This window comes from Callorhinus ursinus, unplaced genomic scaffold, assembly GCF_003265705.2.
Source record: "Callorhinus ursinus isolate GAN/ISIS: 27379988/994484 unplaced genomic scaffold, GSC_fseal_2.0 scaffold1, whole genome shotgun sequence".
Taxonomy (NCBI): domain Eukaryota; kingdom Metazoa; phylum Chordata; class Mammalia; order Carnivora; family Otariidae; genus Callorhinus; species Callorhinus ursinus.
The window spans coordinates 62885791-62904203 of record NW_027397063.1 but is presented as its reverse complement, the minus strand read 5'-3'; the positions used below and the strand labels follow the sequence as shown (position 1 = coordinate 62904203).

Below are 18413 nucleotides of genomic sequence, written 5' to 3'. Positions count from 1 at the left end.
AAGAGAAAAGCTCAGAATCTCTGGTGCCCCTTTCTTAACATGTTGTAATTGGTTTGAGGTGTGAAATACTTGCTTTAGACTATTAAAAAAATACTTTGCGTGAGAGACCTCAATGAAATCGTATTTTGAAAAGGTGGTTTTGCTCTTTTTTTTTTTTTTTTTTGAGAAATAGAATATAGTTTTGTCATCCTGGGCAGATTAGTTGCCACATTTACCCCAAAGATTCTCTGTTTATTTGACTTGGAAGATTGCATTAATAAAACTCATTAAAGACTGATGAGTAAATCTTAAGGCTAGCATCGGTTTCTGCATTTTTCTGTAGTTAAAACTGTAATCCTTTAAGTGTTAAAAACTATTTTAGTAATGTTCTTTTTTTTGTTGTGACAGACCGTTGCTGGTGGAGTTAGAACAGAGATATATGAAGCATTTTGTAATGAGGCTTCTATTTGAGAAACACTAGTCATTTGAATGTGGTTGTCTGACTGAATTTGATTCTAGTCCCTTCTAGTTTGTACTAGAGAAGTGCCTGGAATATTGAATCAGCCTCTATTTGATGAGTAATAAATCAGGGAAAAGTAGTGATGGGCAGCAACCAGACAACCCTTTGGTAATGAAGTAGACAGTTTCTAAGTTTTCTTTTTTATGTTATGTCACATAGAACTGTAAAATTTTAGAGCAGGGAGCACATCTGATCCCTCTTTTTCATTTTAAGGATTTGGAAACTGAGATCCAAAAGAAAATGAATGACTTGACCCAGCTTATTTAGCTAATTTGGGCAAGTCTACCCTTGGATTTCAGACCTCTTAACACCCAGTTCCCTTTAGCAATCCTGGTCTGCACTTACATGTTTTTCTTTGATTAGAGAGAGATTCTAGTGTTGTATTGGCTTTGTGTCTTTATTTTTTTATTTTTACTTTTTTAATCACTCTTGAATCATTAAGTTTTCATTCCCTTTTGTTGATATATCATTTGCACTTATGATCGATTCCAAATAGATTTTTTTTTTTTAAAGATTTTATTTATTTATTTGACAGAGAGAGACATAGCGAGAGAGGGAACACAAGCAGGGGGAGTGGGAGAGGGAGAAGCAGGCTTCTCATTGAGCAGGGAGCCCGATGTGGGGCTCGATCCCAGGACCCTGGGATCATGACCTTAGCCGAAGGCAGATGCTTAACGACTGAGCCACCCAGGCGCCCCCAAATAGATTTTTTAAATGTTAACCGGTAATACAATTTTTATTTCACATTTATTGTCCTAGGTTAAAAATTTTGCATTTGAGGAAACATGTTAAATTTTAAGAGAATTGAGTTTCTTATTTAATTAATTACTATTTTTTTCTATTGTCTGATTTATTATGTTCAACTATGAATATAAAGCATAGAGTTCTTATAGTTGGTTTGCCTATTTTTATAGGAGATTGTTCAGTTAATGGCTGGCTCAATGTAACCAGTAAAAGTAAATGTTCATTAAGGTAAATAAGTGGATAATACTGCAAGCTGGAAGTTAATTTCCATATAGATTTCAGTCAGAAAGATGAACAATGCATTGAATTCCATCAAAAGTGGTATTGGAAAATTTCAGGGGTGCCTGACTGGCTCAGTCAGTGGAATGTGCAACTCTTGATCTCAGGGTTGTGAGTTGGAGCCCCACGTTGGGTATAGAGATTACTTAAAAATAAAATCTTAAGGAAAAAAAAGAATAGTATTGGAAAATTTCAGCTTTTATAAAATGAGGCACTGGTACTTAGAAATACTCTCTGCACTGCTGGTTTCTGAATCTCCTAAAGGGTGTATTATGGACATGTTAACAGGAGAATAGGAGAATAAGAATTTTCAGACCATAAATGGCAGGTATTATTAGTTAGGAAAATGGTTGAGAAGGAAATATGATTAAAATGTTGCTGAGGGCTTGGCAAATAGAAAATGTTCTAGTATGCTTGAAGTTTATACCCATTCATGGATGGACTTAGTAAAGGGATCATGGAGATGTGTCCATCAAGTCCTAGATTTCTTTAAAAAGGGGAAGATCTGTGTATGTCAAATTTGAGTGCAAGCTAAGTTCAGTTAAAAAGTACTGCTTTGCAGAGAGGACAGAATACCCTGATAGATGCTAGTCTGAAAATGTAAGTAGTTTTGAAACACACTGATGGATGACAGTCATAAGGACTTAAAAAAAAACCCTGGAATGTTTAGAGATTTCATTTCTGTTTTGTTTTTTTTTTTTTGAGAGTACTGTAAGAGAAGGCAAGTATATTCCCCTGTTCCCCATTTATTTATGCTTAATTTGGACAGAAAACTGTGCTAAGTGACCTTGACTTGATCACTTTAGATTCTTGGAGGCATAATGTTTAGGACTGAAAAGAGACTTAAATCATTTAATTCACCTTGTTTAATAGTTTTGTAGGGGTGCCTGGGTGGCTCAGTCATTAAGCATCTGCCTTCAGCTCAGGTCATTATCCCAGGGTCCTGGGATGAAACCCCACCTCGGGCTCCCTGCTCGGCAGGAAGCCTGCTTCTCCCTCTCCCACTCCCCCTGCTTATATTCCCTCTCTTGCTGTCTTTCTCTCTGTCAAATAAATAAATAGAATCTTTAAAAAAAAACAGTTTTGTAGTTGAAGAGAATCCACTGACCCAAATTAAAACAAATGCAGAGGAAGTTTTTATTTGACTATAACTTAAAAATAATATGCAAATCATGAAAATATTTTATCTCATACAAAATTTAGGTTATTATTGCACCTGTGCACTAATTCTTGGATAAAAAAGTAAGGTAATGCAGGCGCCTGGGTGGCTCACTTGGTTAAGGGTCTGACTCTTGATTTCAGTTCAGGTCATGATCTCAGGGTTATGAAATCCAGCCCCTAGTTGGACTCTGCACTGGGTGTGGAGCCTGCTTAAGATTCTCTCTTCCTCTGCCTCTTGTCCTTTCCCTCCTTCTCTCTCTCTATCCCCCTCCTTAAAATAAATAGATAGATAGTAAGGTAATGTTTTTGTGACAAAGTTGCATGCAACACAATCTTACTGTCTCTTTTACTTCATGTTTGCTTTTATTGGGTTATTATAAAGAGGGTTTTTTTGCAAAAAAGTATTTGAGATTGAGCAATTTCCAGGGGCATGCTTCTCTTACTCAAAGTGAAAATCTTTGTCTTGTAAAACATTTGTTCCCTTTTCTTTCTTGTCCTTTTTGTTGTTGTTGTTGTTATAGTTGGTAACTGATATAACTTGCCAGATCCTCATTTGTCAGTTAATTTGTGCCCTTGTGACTTTATTTTTTCTGATGTAGTAAAATGAAAATTAATGCCATTTATTTTTACAGTGACATGATAGTATCCCATTTTCTTAGAACTTTTTTGTGTTTGGTATGTCTGTCTTCTACTTTGAACATGTACCTACCTAGTACGTTGTTTAGAATAATGTTTGCATAATATTAGTGATTGTTTCTAGGTGATGGGGACTTTTTTCTTTTTAGTACCTCTTTCTCTGTTACTTTATAAAAATAATGAGCACATGTCATTTTTATGGAAACAAATCTATCCTAAAATAAGAGTGAATTTTAGAGATGGTAAGGAAGAATATTCAAAAAGAAGCAAGATGAAAGAGTAGGAGAAATTGCCTGATTTAATGAGAAATTCCAACAGAAAAGGATGCAGTATCCTGTTTTAGTCCTTTTGGGCTGCTGTAACAGTATCACAGATTGGGTAGCCTATAAACAACACAAATTTATTTCTCACAGTTATGGAACCTGGGCAGTCCAAGATCAAGTCACAGGTAGATTTGCTGTCTAATGAAAGCCCATTTCCTGGTTCATAGTTGGCCCTTTTGTCAGTGTTCTCACATTGAGGAAGGGGTGAGGGAGCTCACCAGGGTCTCTTTTATAAGGGCACTAATTCCATTCACAAAGCCTCCTCCCTCATGGCCTAATCACCTTCCAAAGGCCCCCACCTCCTAATACCATCACATTGGAGTTTAGCATTTCAACATGTGAATTTTGGGGGGACACAAACATTCAGTCTATGGCAGTTCTATTTTTGATAATACATTGCAAGCAGACCAAAGAGTCAAAGGCTTTTTTTTGTGATTTTAATGATTTTTGGATAGGAAAAGCTTTTCTAAGCATGACAACAAACAAAATCCAGAAAAATTAAAAGAAAAGGTTGAGAATGCTTAGTTTGGGGGCATCTGGGTAGCTCAGTAATTAAGTGTCCGACTCTTGATCTCAGCTCAGGTCTCAATGTCACGGTCATGATTTTTTGGATGATTTTTGGATAGGAAAAGCTTTTCTAAGCATGACAACAAACAAAATCCAGAAAAATTAAAAGAAAAGGTTGAGAATGCTTAGTTTGGGGGCACCTGGGTAGCTCAGTAGTTAAGTGTCCAACTCTTGATCTCAGCTCAGGTCTCAATGTCACGGTCATGAGTTCAAGCCCTGTGTATGGTGCCACTTAAAAAAAAAAAATGCTGACTTTGTGGAATTTCTTGTGAACATCACAGAGTTTGATTGTTTGAAGTTTGATTGTAGAACTTCTGTATCTTGAAAAGATACATTAAACATTGAGAAATGATATCCTGGGGGGGAAATTTGTTACATTTATGAAAAAGGACTAATTTCCCCCCTTCTCAATTCAAAAAACCTCTGTACAGATCAGTAAGAAAAACATCAACATGCTATAGAAAAGTGACCAAAGGATGTGAGTAGGCAGTTTAGAGAAAAAGAAATACCAATGGACCAAATAAGCCTTTGAAGAGATGCTCAACCTCACTTTAAAAGCATGCATATCAAATTGATAATGGGAGTATTTTTAACTAATTTGATTGTCAAAGATTAATTAAATATGAGGAAACAGAAACTCATACTGTTGGTAGGAGGTACAGTGGTGCAACCTTTCTGAAAGACAACAGTATATATTCATATGCTTTGATCTAGCATATGTTAGAGATCTAATCACAAAAAAATTAATATATATTTAGTTATATATATATATGCATGTTCATTGCAGTGTTATTTGTAATATTAATAAAAATCAACAAGGAGGCAATCTAAATGATTATCAGTAAGAAACTGGATGGGGTGCCTGGCTGGCTCAGTTAGTAGAGCATCCAGCTCTTGATCTTGAGGTCATGAGTTCAGGCCCCACACTGGGTGTAGAGATTACTTTAAAAATTTTTATAAAAAAAAATTGGATAAACACATTATGGTACAGCCACTTAATGCAATATAAAATAGCAGGCATAAAAGTACAGGTTGTATATCCTCTATTTGTTATTAAATGATTACATATCAGGAGGTATAGTATGACTATAAAAAGAAAAAAAAAGTATTGTTAGGTATGTTTAGAAGAATACACACTTAGTCTGCTTTCAGTAATGTACTCATTTTCAGTTATCCCTGCTATCTCCAAGCTCCATGTTTCAGCGCTTCTGAGTTCATCTTCAGGGGAGGGAAATTATCTGACTGGGTAGGGAAGATAAATTCTTTTCCCTTCTCTTTGACTTACGATTTAGTGCTTTAAAATAATCCATCTGCTTTAATTTAAGTAGAATTTTAGGAGATAGCAGAGTTAAAAGCATATATTTAGTCCACCAGGTTTAATCTAAAGTCCTCTAAACATTGACTTGAATTATTGAAGTACTGAGTAGTATATATACATAAAATGCACAAATCATAAATGTATATAGCTTGATGAATTACATTGTGAATATACCAGGTCAAGAAAAAGAAAATGGAATGACTGCTAATGGGTTCTGGAATTAGATAGTGATGATGGTTGTTGTATGTTTTAAAATTTGGTGAGTTTTCTGGTATGTACATTATATCTCATTTTAAAAATGAAATATACCTGTACCCCCAAAATCTTCCTTGTACCTTTCCTAGTCACTACCTGTATCCTATTCCTCAAAGAACCATCCTGATTTCTAACACCATAGATGAGTTTTGCCTCTCCTAAAACTGTATTTAACAGAATCAGGCAGTATGTACTATGTCTAGCTTCTTTTTTCTTAAATTTGAGAATTTCATCCACAAGTAGAAGTTTTTTTGTTCTCTGTGCTGTATAATAGTCCATTGAATGACAGATAAATATACTGTAGTATATTGATGGCTGTTTGTCTTGTTTTCAGTTTCAGGTTAGTGCTGCTTTGAACATTCTTTTATAGTCTGTTCTGCCATAGCACAACATACACATTCTTAAAAATCACTACACAGTGCAAAATTGTGCAATAAAAACTACAGGGCTTATGTAGAAAATGGAGTTAGAGACTCAAAGCTCAAAACTTGGTGAGTGACATAAAAAAAGATACATCTTAATAAAAATGGCAGCACAGTTTCATATATGTTAAATGGTTAAGGAGTACAGAAGTACTACAATAAATACAGCATTTTACTTTGAAAAAAAAAATCTTGTTTCTTATGGGAGTGTGTGTCAGGGTTGCAGCTTGTGAGTTATTGTGCAGTGGTGGCCCAGGAATTTATCTGAAATTGGATATAGAATTGTTAACACAACAGGTGTGGGTGAGTATGAATCCTAACATTCAATAAGCTAAGGTCTGAAATTTGTGTTTTTTGTGTATTTCTATATGGTTTGTTTCATCTGGGTGCAATTTTCTGCTCTCACCAAGTGTTCCTCATGGACAAGATTGGACATAAGCAAACATGAAATTTGTGTTAGCTAGTATTGTTCCCTAACACATCAATTGCATTGGAACAAATTTGTTTTTTCAAAATGTTATAGCAGAACTGTGTGTGTAGTTTTTGGTGCACCCGTGTATGCATTTCTGTTGTTTGTATACCCAGTTGTGAAGATGAAATGCATATGTTTAGTTTTGGAACATAATGACAACAGTTTTGCAAAATGGTTATGCCTGATTTTATAATTAACCACCAGTATGTGTAAGTTTCAGTTGCTTTACAAATTTACCAACACTTGTTAATTGTCAGTCTTTTTATTAATAATATAAACTATTTCAGTAGGTGTGTAGTGGTACTTCATATTGTATTGCATTTTCCCTGTCATTAACAAGATTAATAGTAATACCTTTTCATATGTTTATTGTTCATTTTGCTATCTTTTGTGAAGTGTCTATTTAAGTTTCTTAGTTTTTTCCTGGATTGTCTTTTATCTTATTGATTTGTAGGAGATCTCTATCTGGATACGATTCCTTTGTTGGATATATGTATAATACATATGTATAATGTACATTTTCTCCCACTTTGAGGCATGCTTTTACTAATGATATCTTTTCAGTATTTCTTAAATCTAATATATTATATGGTTATTGCTCTTTGTGCCTACTGGAATGTTTTTCAGCTTCAAAGTCATAAAGTTACCCTACTTTATTATTTGTCAAAAACTTTTTATTTTGCTTTTTACATTTATATCTGTAATGCATACTGCAGTTTGCAAAACTTCACATGAATCAGCATTTCAGTGCATCTCTATTCTTGGCACTGTAGTATAAACCACCCTCTATTTTTGCCTAGATTATTGTAATGGTCCCTTTAATTGGCCTATCTGCATTCACACTTGCACCTTTTGAGTTTATGATCACTTTGCCTCCAAGATTATTTTTATAAAATGCAAATTGTTTCATTACCCTTCATTGGCTTCTATTCCTCTCTGAACGAGGTGGGACATCCCTAATGAGACTCAGAAATCCTAAATTATTTGACCACTGCCTGTTTTTCCACTCATCTTTTAAAACTCTTTTATTCTTGGGACACCTGGGTGGCTCAGTCGTTAAGCGTCTGCCTTCGGCTCAGGTCATGATTCCAGGGTCCTAGGATCGAGCCCGGCATTGGGCTCCCTGCTCAGCAGGAAGCCTGCTTTCCCTCTCCCACTCTCCCTGCTTGTGTTCCCTCTCTCACTGTGTCTCTCTGTCAAATAAATAAATAAAATCTTTAAAAAAAATTAAATAAAATAAAACTCATTCTTTTGCCCCTGGTTCCTCTTAGTTCAGGGTCACCACATAATAATTCCTCTGCATAGGAAGTTCTTTCTTGCCAGCTCCTGCTTACTTTTAGCATTTTATTTTAAATGTCAGTTCTTCAACAGATATTGAGCCCCGATTATGTATCGCGCGTTGAACAAGGTGCTTGAATAAATGCAAAGATTCCTGTCCTCATGGAGCATACATTCTAGTGGCAATGCAGGTAATAAACAATAATCAATTATCTATTATGTTAGAAGGTGATAAGTGATATGGGAGGGAAAAAAAGGAGAGCAGAGTGAGGGTATCAGTAATGTCAGATTCCTTTGCAATTTACAAAGTACATTGCAGTATACTTGGCAATTTTTAATAGGGTATTCATGATAGGCCTGATAGCGTGATATTTGTACAGGGAGTTGGAAGTTGATGCAGCTACTTTGGGGAAGTAATCAGTGCAAAGACTGTAAGGCATAAGACCGGAATGTATGAGAAATAGCAAGATGGCCAGTATGGCTAGAGCATAGTGAGTAAGGGAAAGAGTGGTGGGAGATGAGGACAAAGGATAAGGCAGAGGCAGATCATGTAAAGCTTCTTCAGGGTTTTGGAGTGGAGGAGTGACATTATTTAACCTAATCTTTAAAAGGATCACTTAGGCTGTTTTGTTGAAAATAGTCTGTGGTAAGAGTAAAAGCAGGAGACCTGTTAGGAGTCTGTTTCAGTGATCCAGTTAAGGATGCATGTAGGCGTGAACCAGAGTGGTGATAATGAGGGTGCTAAGTGGCTGAATTACGGATATTTTAAATGTAGAACACAAAGATTTGGGACAGATTGGAAATGGGTTGTGAGAGTAAGATGGAGATTACTACAAGAGAATTAAGGATGACTGTGAGGTCACTTCTTGATAGAAACCTTTCTTTACCTCTCAGGTTATCCGAGCCTCTATTATAGCACTTTCTGCCTTTGCTTGATAGTATTCATCCCTACTGTAATTAAATGCTGTGAAATGTGTAGTATTTTGTGTTATTTTGGTCTCTACTAGACTATCAGTCCTTGAGGCTAGAGACTGTCATATTTACTAAAATATATGTAGTACTTGCATGTAGTATCTGTTCAAATGAAGTGAGAATTGTGTTCCTTTCCGTACCGTAATTACATAATAGGCTAAAGGTGATTATATTTTTTTCTAACTTTATCATAAAAATCTTCCAAGTCCAGTAAAATGAAGGGAATAGTACAACATCCATGTAGTACAGCAAACCTCCAAATACCCATAAAGTCAACAATTGCTAACATTTTGTCATATTTGCTTTTTCTGTGTATGTGTATTTTTGGTCAACTATGTGAAAATCAGTTGCAGACATCAAGCACTTAAACCATGAAAACTTCAGTATACATTTCCTATGAGTAAGAGTAGTCTAATGTAGGGGCTCCTGGGTGGCTCAGTCAGTTGAGTGTCTGCCTTTGGCTCAGGTCATGATCCCGGAGTCCCAGGATCAAGCCCCATATGGGGCTCCTTACTTAGCGGGGAGTCTGCATTTTCCTCTGTCTCTTCCCCTCCTCGTGCTCTCTCTTTCAGCCTTTTTCTCAAATAAATAAATTTAAAAAAAAGGTAAACATTCTCCTGTGTAAACAACCCTAGTACTGTTATCACTACTAACAAAATTAATATTTTCTTTCCAATTCATTTTTACTATTGTCCCCAGATATATAAACTTTTTACCCTGCCCTTGTAGAAGGAAACAAAGGTTCTTTTTTCCTTTTCCGGGGAAAAGTATTCTTTCACAGAATAATACCAGCTAATAAATACAAATGAGATGATAAAATTGGGGTGGGGAATCAATATTTTGAAACCTAATGAAATAAGTGATTCAGGGAAGGATCATTAATGAGTAATCAGGTAAAACTTCACTCAATACAAGTTGCTGAAGTGCCTACCTACAGATACTTAAAAACCACAAAGAAAAAACATACCTATACAGTGGAATATTGTGTGCTTCCTGGTGTGATACAGTGTGAAATTCAGTATATCGTTATGAAGTTTGCCTATCAAAAATGAGTCTAATCACCCTTTACATCTAACTTCCTGTTACCAGAAATACAGGACTTTGTGGAATGACTTAGCATAAGGAGACAAATTAAACAAATACAGAATATGTGGTATTCTATAAGACAGCTGATGTGGTCTCTTCAAAGTTAATGTCATTTAAAAAGGAAAGAAAAAAAGATGGGCAGGGTGAAGCTTGTATTTTCTTTTAATGCTAATATATAAAGTTTGTGCAATATTCCCTTTCAAAATTGGCTAATAAGTTTTTCCCTTTTTTGCTCTTTTTTTTTTTTTTAAAGATTTTATTTATTTGACAGAGAGAGAGACACAGCGAGAGAGGGAACACAAGCAGGGGGAGTGGGAGAGGAAGAAGCAGGCCTCCCACTGAGGAGGGAGCCTGATGTGGGGCTCGATCCCAGAACCCCGGGATCATGACCTGAGCTGAAGGCAGATGCTTAACGACTGAGCCACCCAGGCGCCCCCCCCCCTTTTTTTTAAGATTTTATTTATTTGAGAGAGCACACGAGTGGAGGGAGGGGCAGAGGGAGAGGGAGAAGCAGACTGCCCTCTGAGCACGGAGCCCAACGCAGCCCAGTCCCAGGATCCTGAAATCATGACCTGAGCCAAATCCAGACACCTCACCAACTGCCCTGTTGCTCTCTCCTTTTAAAAAATTATCATTAATTTAGTAACTGAGAGATTTTTATTTATTCTGTGTTTTAGAGGATACTCAAATTACTCCACATTTGGGGAATCCCTTGAAGGGATCTGTGTCCTTTTGATCTGACTGCATGAGTTTTTGAGCATGTCCTTGCTTTCTGGCAGTTTTCCCAAGTTCATTTTGAGCTTTCACTGCCTCAGAACTAGAATCAGCCAGCAATAATGGCTTCTGTTTCTCTGTTCCAGAGATTGCCTTTTCTTTGAGGCATTATCTTTGAGAGGTAAGAGAATATAGGGGCAGGTGACAGTCTTCCAGATGTAGCCTTTTGTCCCAGAACTGGTGAAATAAAATTTGAGAAATACTACTGCTCTAAACACATTATAGTATTAATATTTTAAAACTAATATATTTTTCTTCCTTTCTTTAAAAAACCCTCATGTATTCCATAAGAATGGATAATAATAATAACCTTATTTTCAAATTGCATAACTTTAAAAGGGCACATTCACAGACATGATAATAATTTGAGCTGGCATAGTAGCATGGATTCTTGTATAGTCTCCTAAGGTATATGAGACAAGCCAGGGTTTGGTCTTTAGTATTTGGAGCTAATACTCACTTTAGAATTCAGCAAACTGCCATTCAGGGATGTTGATTCACATTCAGCCGAAACTTAACATTATTACCATACAGAAAAAGAGATTAGAACTCAGAAGTTCAGGCTTCAAGGCAGGTGTTTCTATCTTTATTTAATAACTTTATTGGTAATTGGACTTGTTACCTAGACAAATGAAAATGTCATAATAAAGTTAATAAAATAAGGAAAGAAAGAACTAATTAGAATAGAGATAGAAAAATAACAAGGAAGTTTGTTAAAGAATATTTGACATAAGAAAATGAAATCCTCCGTGCAGCAGTGGCTGCTAAAAATGGTTTGGTGTATAATATATTCTGCCATGTTTTTCTTTCCATATATCTAGTATTTAATTTTTAAAATAATCATATTATACTAATACACTTTTTAGCTTGTGCTTTTGCAGCTTTGTGTTTCAGCATATCTTAATAATGCTTTAGCTACCTTTACATATCTATCCACATTTGTTACATTCTTATTGATTGCTGTGTGGTATTCCTCTAGGTATTTGTCTTTTTTGATAGGCATTTGGCCTATTTCTTTTTTTCTACTTTTTTATTTTATTTTGTGCCATTTCAGCTTTTATTTATTTATTTTTTATTAACATAATGTATTATTTGTTTCAGGGGTACAGGTCTCTGATTCATCAGTCTTACACAATTCACAGAGCTCACCATAGTACTTACCCTCCCCAGTGTCCATCACCATCACCCAGCCACCCCATCCCTCCCATCCCCCTCCACTCTAGCAACCCTCAGTTTGTATCCTGAGAGTAAGAGTCTCTTATGGTTTGTCTCCCTCTCTGGTTTTGTCGTTTCATTTTTCCCTCCCTTCCCCTATGATCCTCTGTCTTGTTTCTCAAATTCCTCATATCAGTGAGATCATAAGATATTTGTCTTTCTCTGATTGAATTATTTCGCTTAGCATAGTATCCTCTAGTTCCATCCATGTCGTTGCAAATGGCAAGATTTTGTGTTCTTTGATGGCTGCATAATATTCCAGTGTGTGTGTGTGTGTGTGTGTGTGTGTGTGTGTGTGTGTGTGTGTGTGTATACACCACATCTTTATCTATTCATCTGTTGATGGACATCTAGGTTCTTTCCATAGTTTGGCTATTGTGGACATTGCTGCTATAAATATTGCGGTGCAGGTGCCCCTTCCGATCACTACATTTGTATCTTTAGGGTAAATACCCAGTAGTACAGTTGCTGGGTCATAGGGTAGCTCAATTTTCAACTTTTTGAGGAACCTCCATACTGTTTTCCAGAGTGCCTGCACCAGCTTGCATTCCCATCAAGACTGTAGGAGGGTTCCCTTTACTCCGCATCCTCACCAACATCTGTCGTTTCCTGACTTGTTAATTTTAGCCATTGTGACTGGTGTGACGTGGTATCTCATTGAGGTTTTGATTTGGATTTCCTTGTTGCCGAGTGATGTTGAGCACTTTTTCATGTGTCTGTTGGCCATTTGGATGTCTTCTTTGCAGAAATGTCTGTTCATGTCTTCTGCCCATTTCTTGATTGGATTAGTTGTTCTTTGGGTGTTGAGTTTAAGTTCTTTATAGATTTTGGATACTATCCCTTTATCTGATAACGTCATTTGTAAATATCTTCTCCCATTCTGTCGGTTGTCTTTTGGTTTTGTTGAGTGTTTCCTTTGCTATGCAAAAGCTTTTTATCTTGATCAAGTCCCAGTAGTTCATTTTTGCCCTTGCTTCCCTTGCCTTTGGTGATGTTTCTAGGAAGAAGTTGCTGTGGCTGAGGTCGAAGAGGTTGCTGCCTGTGTTCTCAAGGTTTTTGATGGATTCCTGTCTCATATTTAGGTCTTTCATCCATTTTGAGTCTGTTTTTGTGTGTTGTCTAAGGAAATGGTCCAGTTTCATTCTTCTACATGTGGCTGCCCAATTTTCCCAACACCATTTGTTGAAGAGACCTTCTTTTTTCCATTGGGCATTCTCTCCTGCTTTGTCGAAGATTAGTTGACCATGGAGTTGCGGGCCCATTTCTGGGCTCTCTCTTCTGTTTCATTGATCTGTGTTTCTGTTTTTGTGCCAGTACCATACTGTCTTGATGATTAGAGCTTTGTAATAACTTGAAGTCTGGAATTGTGATGCCACCAGCTTTGCTTTTCTTTTTCAACATTCCTCTATTTGGGGTCTTCTCTGGTTCCATACAAATTTTAGGTTTATTTGTTCCATTTCTTTGAAAAAAGTTGATGGTATTTTGATAGAGATTGCATTAGATGTGTAGATTGCTCTAGGGAGCATAGACATTTTCACAGTATTCTTACAATCCATGAGCATGGAACATTTTTCCATGTTGTCTCTTCCTCAGTTTCTTTCATGAGTATTCTATAGTTTTCTGAGTACAGATCCTTTGCCTCTTTAGTTAGATTTATTCCTAGGTATCTTATGGTTTTGGGTGCAATTGTAAATGGGATCGACTCCTTAATTTCTCTTTTTTCTGTCTTGTTGGTGTATAGAAATGCAACTGATTTTTGTGCATTGATTTTATATCCTGCCACTTTACTGAATTCCTATATGAATTCTAGCAGTTTTGGGGTGGAGTCTTTTGGGTTTTCCACATAAAGTAGCCTATCATCTGCAAAAAGTGAGAGTTTCACTTCTTCTTTGCCGAATTCGGATGCCTTTTATTTCTTTCTGTTGTCTGATTGCTGAGGCTAGGACTTCTAGTATTATGTTGAATAGCAGTGGTGATAGTGGACATCCCTGCCGTGTTCCTGACCTTAGGGGAAAAGCTCTCAGTTTTTCCCCATTGAGTATGATATTCACTGTGGGTTTTTCATAGATAGCTTTTATGATATTGAGATATGTACCCTCTATCCCTACACTGTGAAGAGTTTTAATCAAGAAAGGATGCTGTAGTTTGTCAAATGCTTTTTCTGCATCTATTGAGAGGATCATATGGTTCTTGTTCTTTCTTTAATTAATGTATCACATTGATTGATTTGCAGATGTTGAACCAACCTTGCAGCCCAGGAATACATCCTACTTGGTCGTGGTGCATAATCCTTTTAATGTACTGTTGGATCCTATTGGCTAGTATTTTGGTGAGAATTTTTGCATCCATGTTCATCAAGGTTATTGGTCTGTAGTTCTCCTTTTTGATGGGGTCTTTGTCTGGTTTGGGGATCAAGGTAATGCTGGCCTTGTAAAATGAGTTTGGAAGTTTTCCTTCCATTTCTATTCTTTGAAATGGCTTCAGAAGAATAGGTATTAATTCTTCTTTAAATGTTTGGTAGAATTCCCCTGGGAAGCCATCTGGCCCTGGGCTCTTGTTTGTTGGGAGGTTTTTGATTACTGCTTCAATTTCCTTAGTGCTTCAGGTTTTCTGTTTCTTCCTGGTTCAGTTTTGGTAGTTTATATGTCTCTAGGAATGCATCCATTTCTTCCAGATTATCTAATTTGCTGGCATATAGTTGCTCATAATATGTTCTTATAATTGTTTGTATTTCTTTGGTGTTGGTTGTGACCTCTCTTCTTTCATTTATGATTTTATTTATTTGGGTCCTTTCTCCTTTCTTTTTGATAAGTCTGGCCAGGGGTTTATCAATCTTATTTATTCTTTCAAAGAACCAGCTCCTAGTTTTGTTGATATGTTCTACTGTTCTTTTGATTTCTATTTCATTGATTTCTGCTCTGATCTTTATTATTTCACTTCTCCAGCTGGGTTTAGGCTTTATTTGCTGTTCTTTCTCCAGTTCCTTTAGGTTTAGGGTTAGGTTGTATATTTGAGACCTTTCTTGTTTCTTGAGAAAAGCTTGTATTGCTATAAACTTTCCTCTTAGGACCACCTTTGCTGTGTCCCAAAGATTTTGAACAGTTGTGTTTTCATTTTCATTTGTTTCCATGAATTTTTTTAATTCTTCTTTAATTTCCTCTTTGACCCATTCATTCTTTAGTAGGATGCTCTTTAGCCTCCATGTGTTTGAGTTTTTTCCAACTTTCCTCTTGTTTCAAAGCACTGTGGTCCGAAAATATGCAGGGAATGATCCCAGTCTTTTGGTACCGGTTGAGACCTGATTTGTGACCCAGGATGTGATCTAATCTGGAGAATGTTCCATGTGCACTAAAGAATGTGTATTCTGTTGCTTTGGGATGGAATGTTCTGGATATATCTGTGAAGTCCATCTGGTCCAGTGTGTCCTTTAAAGCCTTTATTTCTCTGATCTTTTGCTTAGATCATCTGTCGATTTTTCTGAGGGGGTTGTTAAAGTCCCCTACTATCATTGTATTGTTGTCGATGTGTTTCTTTGATTTTGTTATTAATTGGCTGCTCCCATGTTAGGGACATAGATATTTAAAATTGTTAGATCTTCTTGTAGATAGACCCTTTAAGTATGATGTAGTGTCCTTCCTCATCTCTTATTACAGTCTTTGGTTTAAAATCTAATTTGTCTGATATAAGGATTGCCACCCCAGCTTTCTTTTGATGTCAATTAGTATGGTAAGTGGTTTTCCACCCCCTCACTTTAAACCTAGAGGTGTCCTTGGGTCTAAAATGAGTCTCTTGCAGACAGCATATTGATGGGCCTTGTTTTTTTATCCAATCTGATACCCTCTGTCTTTTGATTGGGGCATTTAGCCCATTCATTCAGGGTAACTATTGAAAGATATGAATTTAGTGCCATTGTATTGTTTTTAAGGTGACTTAGTGTAAATTGTCTCTGTTCCTTTCTGGTCTATGTTACTTTTAAGCTCTTTCTTTGTGTAGAGGACCCCTTTCAGTAATTCTTGTATGGCTGGTTTGGTGTTTGCAAATTCTTTTAGTTTTTGTTTGTCCTGGAAGCTTTTTCTCTCTCCTCCAATTTTCATTGACAGTCTAGTTGGATATAGTATTCTTGGCTGCATATTTTTCTCGTTCAGTGCTCTGAATATATCATGCCAGTCCTTTCTGGCCTGCCAGGTCTCTGGGTAGGTCTGCTGCCAGTCTAATGTTTCTACTGTTGTAGGTTACAGACCTCTTGTCCCAAGCTGCTTTCAGGATTTTCTCTTTGTCTCTGAGACTTGTGAGTTTTACTATTAGATATCGGGGTGTTGACCTATTTTTTCATTTTGAGGGAGGTTCTCTGTGCCTCCTGGATTTTGATGCCTGTTTCCTTCCCCAAAATAGGGAAGTTCTCTGCTATAACTTGCTCCATTATACCTTCTGCCCCTCTCTCTCTTCTTCTTCTGGGATGCCAGTTATTCTAATGTTTCACTTTATGGTATCACTTACCTCTCGAATTCTCCCCTTGTGATCCAGTAGTTGTTTATCTCTGTTTTTCTCAGCTGCTTTATTTCTTATCATGTGGTCTTCTAAATCACTAATTCTCTCTTCTGCCTCATTTATCCTAGCAGTTAGAGTCTCCATTTTTTACTGCACCTCATTCATAGCCTTTTTGATTTCAACTTGGTTAGATTTTAGTTCTTTTATTTCTCCAGAAAGGGATTCTCTAGTATCTTCTATGCTTTTTTTCAAGCCCAGCTAGTATCTTTATAATCGTCATTCTGAACTCTCGTTCTGACATCTTACTAATGTCTGTATTGATTAGGTCCCTGGCAGTCAGTACTGCCTCTTGCTCTTTTTTCTGAAGTGAGTTTTTCCATCTTGTCATTTTGTCCAGAGGAGAATAGATGAATAAGAGAATATAATGCTAAAAAAATGCTAAAAGGATAACAGTGACCCCAGAAAAATACACACTAAACAAATCAGAGGAGACCCAAAACCGGGGGGAAAAGGAAAGGAGAAAAAAAATAATATCATCAGGCTGGTGAATAGAACAGAGCCACATACTAGATTTTGGGTGTATTTTGGTCTGTTAGAAGAAATTGCCTCCCCAAATTTTAAAGAAAGAAAAACTTATATATATACAAAAATAAGGGTAAATACGATGAAGGGATGGAATATGACTGTAAAGATGAAAATTTAAAAAGATTTTAAAAAAGGAATTGATAAGTTGGTTGAAAAAAAAATTTTTTTTTTAAAAATGTGATCAGGCAGGAGACTAGGACAACATCATACACTAGATTCAGGGTATATTTTGGTCTGTTAGAAGAAACTGTATCCCAAAATTTTAAAGAAAAACATATATACAAAAAATAAGGTTAAATACAATGAAGAGAGAGAATATGACTGTAAAAATGAAAAATGAAAGATTTTAAAAAAGGAATTGATAAGATGTTGGTTGAAAAAGGAAAGAAGAAAAATTCAACTAAAAAATAGAAAAAGAAAAAAATATAAAAAAATTAACTTTGAAAGACTAAAGCATCATGGGGAAAAGCCATGAATTCTGTGTGCTGTATTCCCCTAGCGCTGGGGTTTTGCCATTCTCATTGATCGGTAAACTTGGTCTTGGCTGATCTTCTGGGGGAGGGGCCTGTTGGCAGTGATTCTTAAATGTCTTTGCTGGAGGTGGAATTGCCCCGCTCTTGCTGTGGGCCGGGCTAAGTAATCTGCTCGCGTTTACTCTCCGGAGCTTTTGTTCCTTGCAAGCTTTCCACAGGGTTTTGGAGGATGAGACTGAAAATGGCGGCCTCCCAGTCTCCGCCCCTGAGGAGCCAAAACTCGGGGCCCCACTCCTCAGTGTGGCCCCAGAGAAAAACAGTCAGTGACTGCTGTCTTCCTGGTCTCCGGCCGCACTCCGCGCTCACCTGGCCTGTGACCAAGCGTTTCTGTCTCTGGCATACTACCCTGTTTGGAGTCTCCAAAACCAGCTGACTCCTGGGGTGCGCTTCTGCGCCATTCCTCCCGGGGGAGGAAGGGGAGTCTCCCCGGATCTGCCACTTGTTGGGTCCCTGCTGGAAGAGTAGTGGCCCAACTGTGCCACGGATCACAGTTTATGGCCATCCCGCACTGAGAGCCCACTCCTCAGCTCACTCTTTGCAGCCGGCTTCCCCGCTCCGATACCTGAGAGCTCTGCTGCACTCAGGCACCCCCAGTCTTTCTGTGACCCTGAGGGTCCTGAGACCCCCACTGTCCCAGCGAGAGGGTTCCACCCCCCTGCTTAGCCACTGGAGCGACGTCCCTCAGCAGAGCAGACTTCTACAAGTTCCGCTGCTTTGGAATGGATTTTGTTGGAACCGATTTTGTCCCGGATTTTGTGTTCCCTGGAGCACAAAAAAAATATTTTTTGTGATTTTGTGCTCCACTG

At 37.2% G+C, this 18413-nt stretch overlaps 1 protein-coding gene across 7 annotated transcripts in view; it reads left to right on the top strand.

The window, feature by feature from the left end:
• The window catches only part of DLG1 (discs large MAGUK scaffold protein 1), a 258605-nt gene that overhangs the window by 16438 nt on the left and 223754 nt on the right, over positions 1-18413 (top strand). The window lies entirely within an intron of this gene.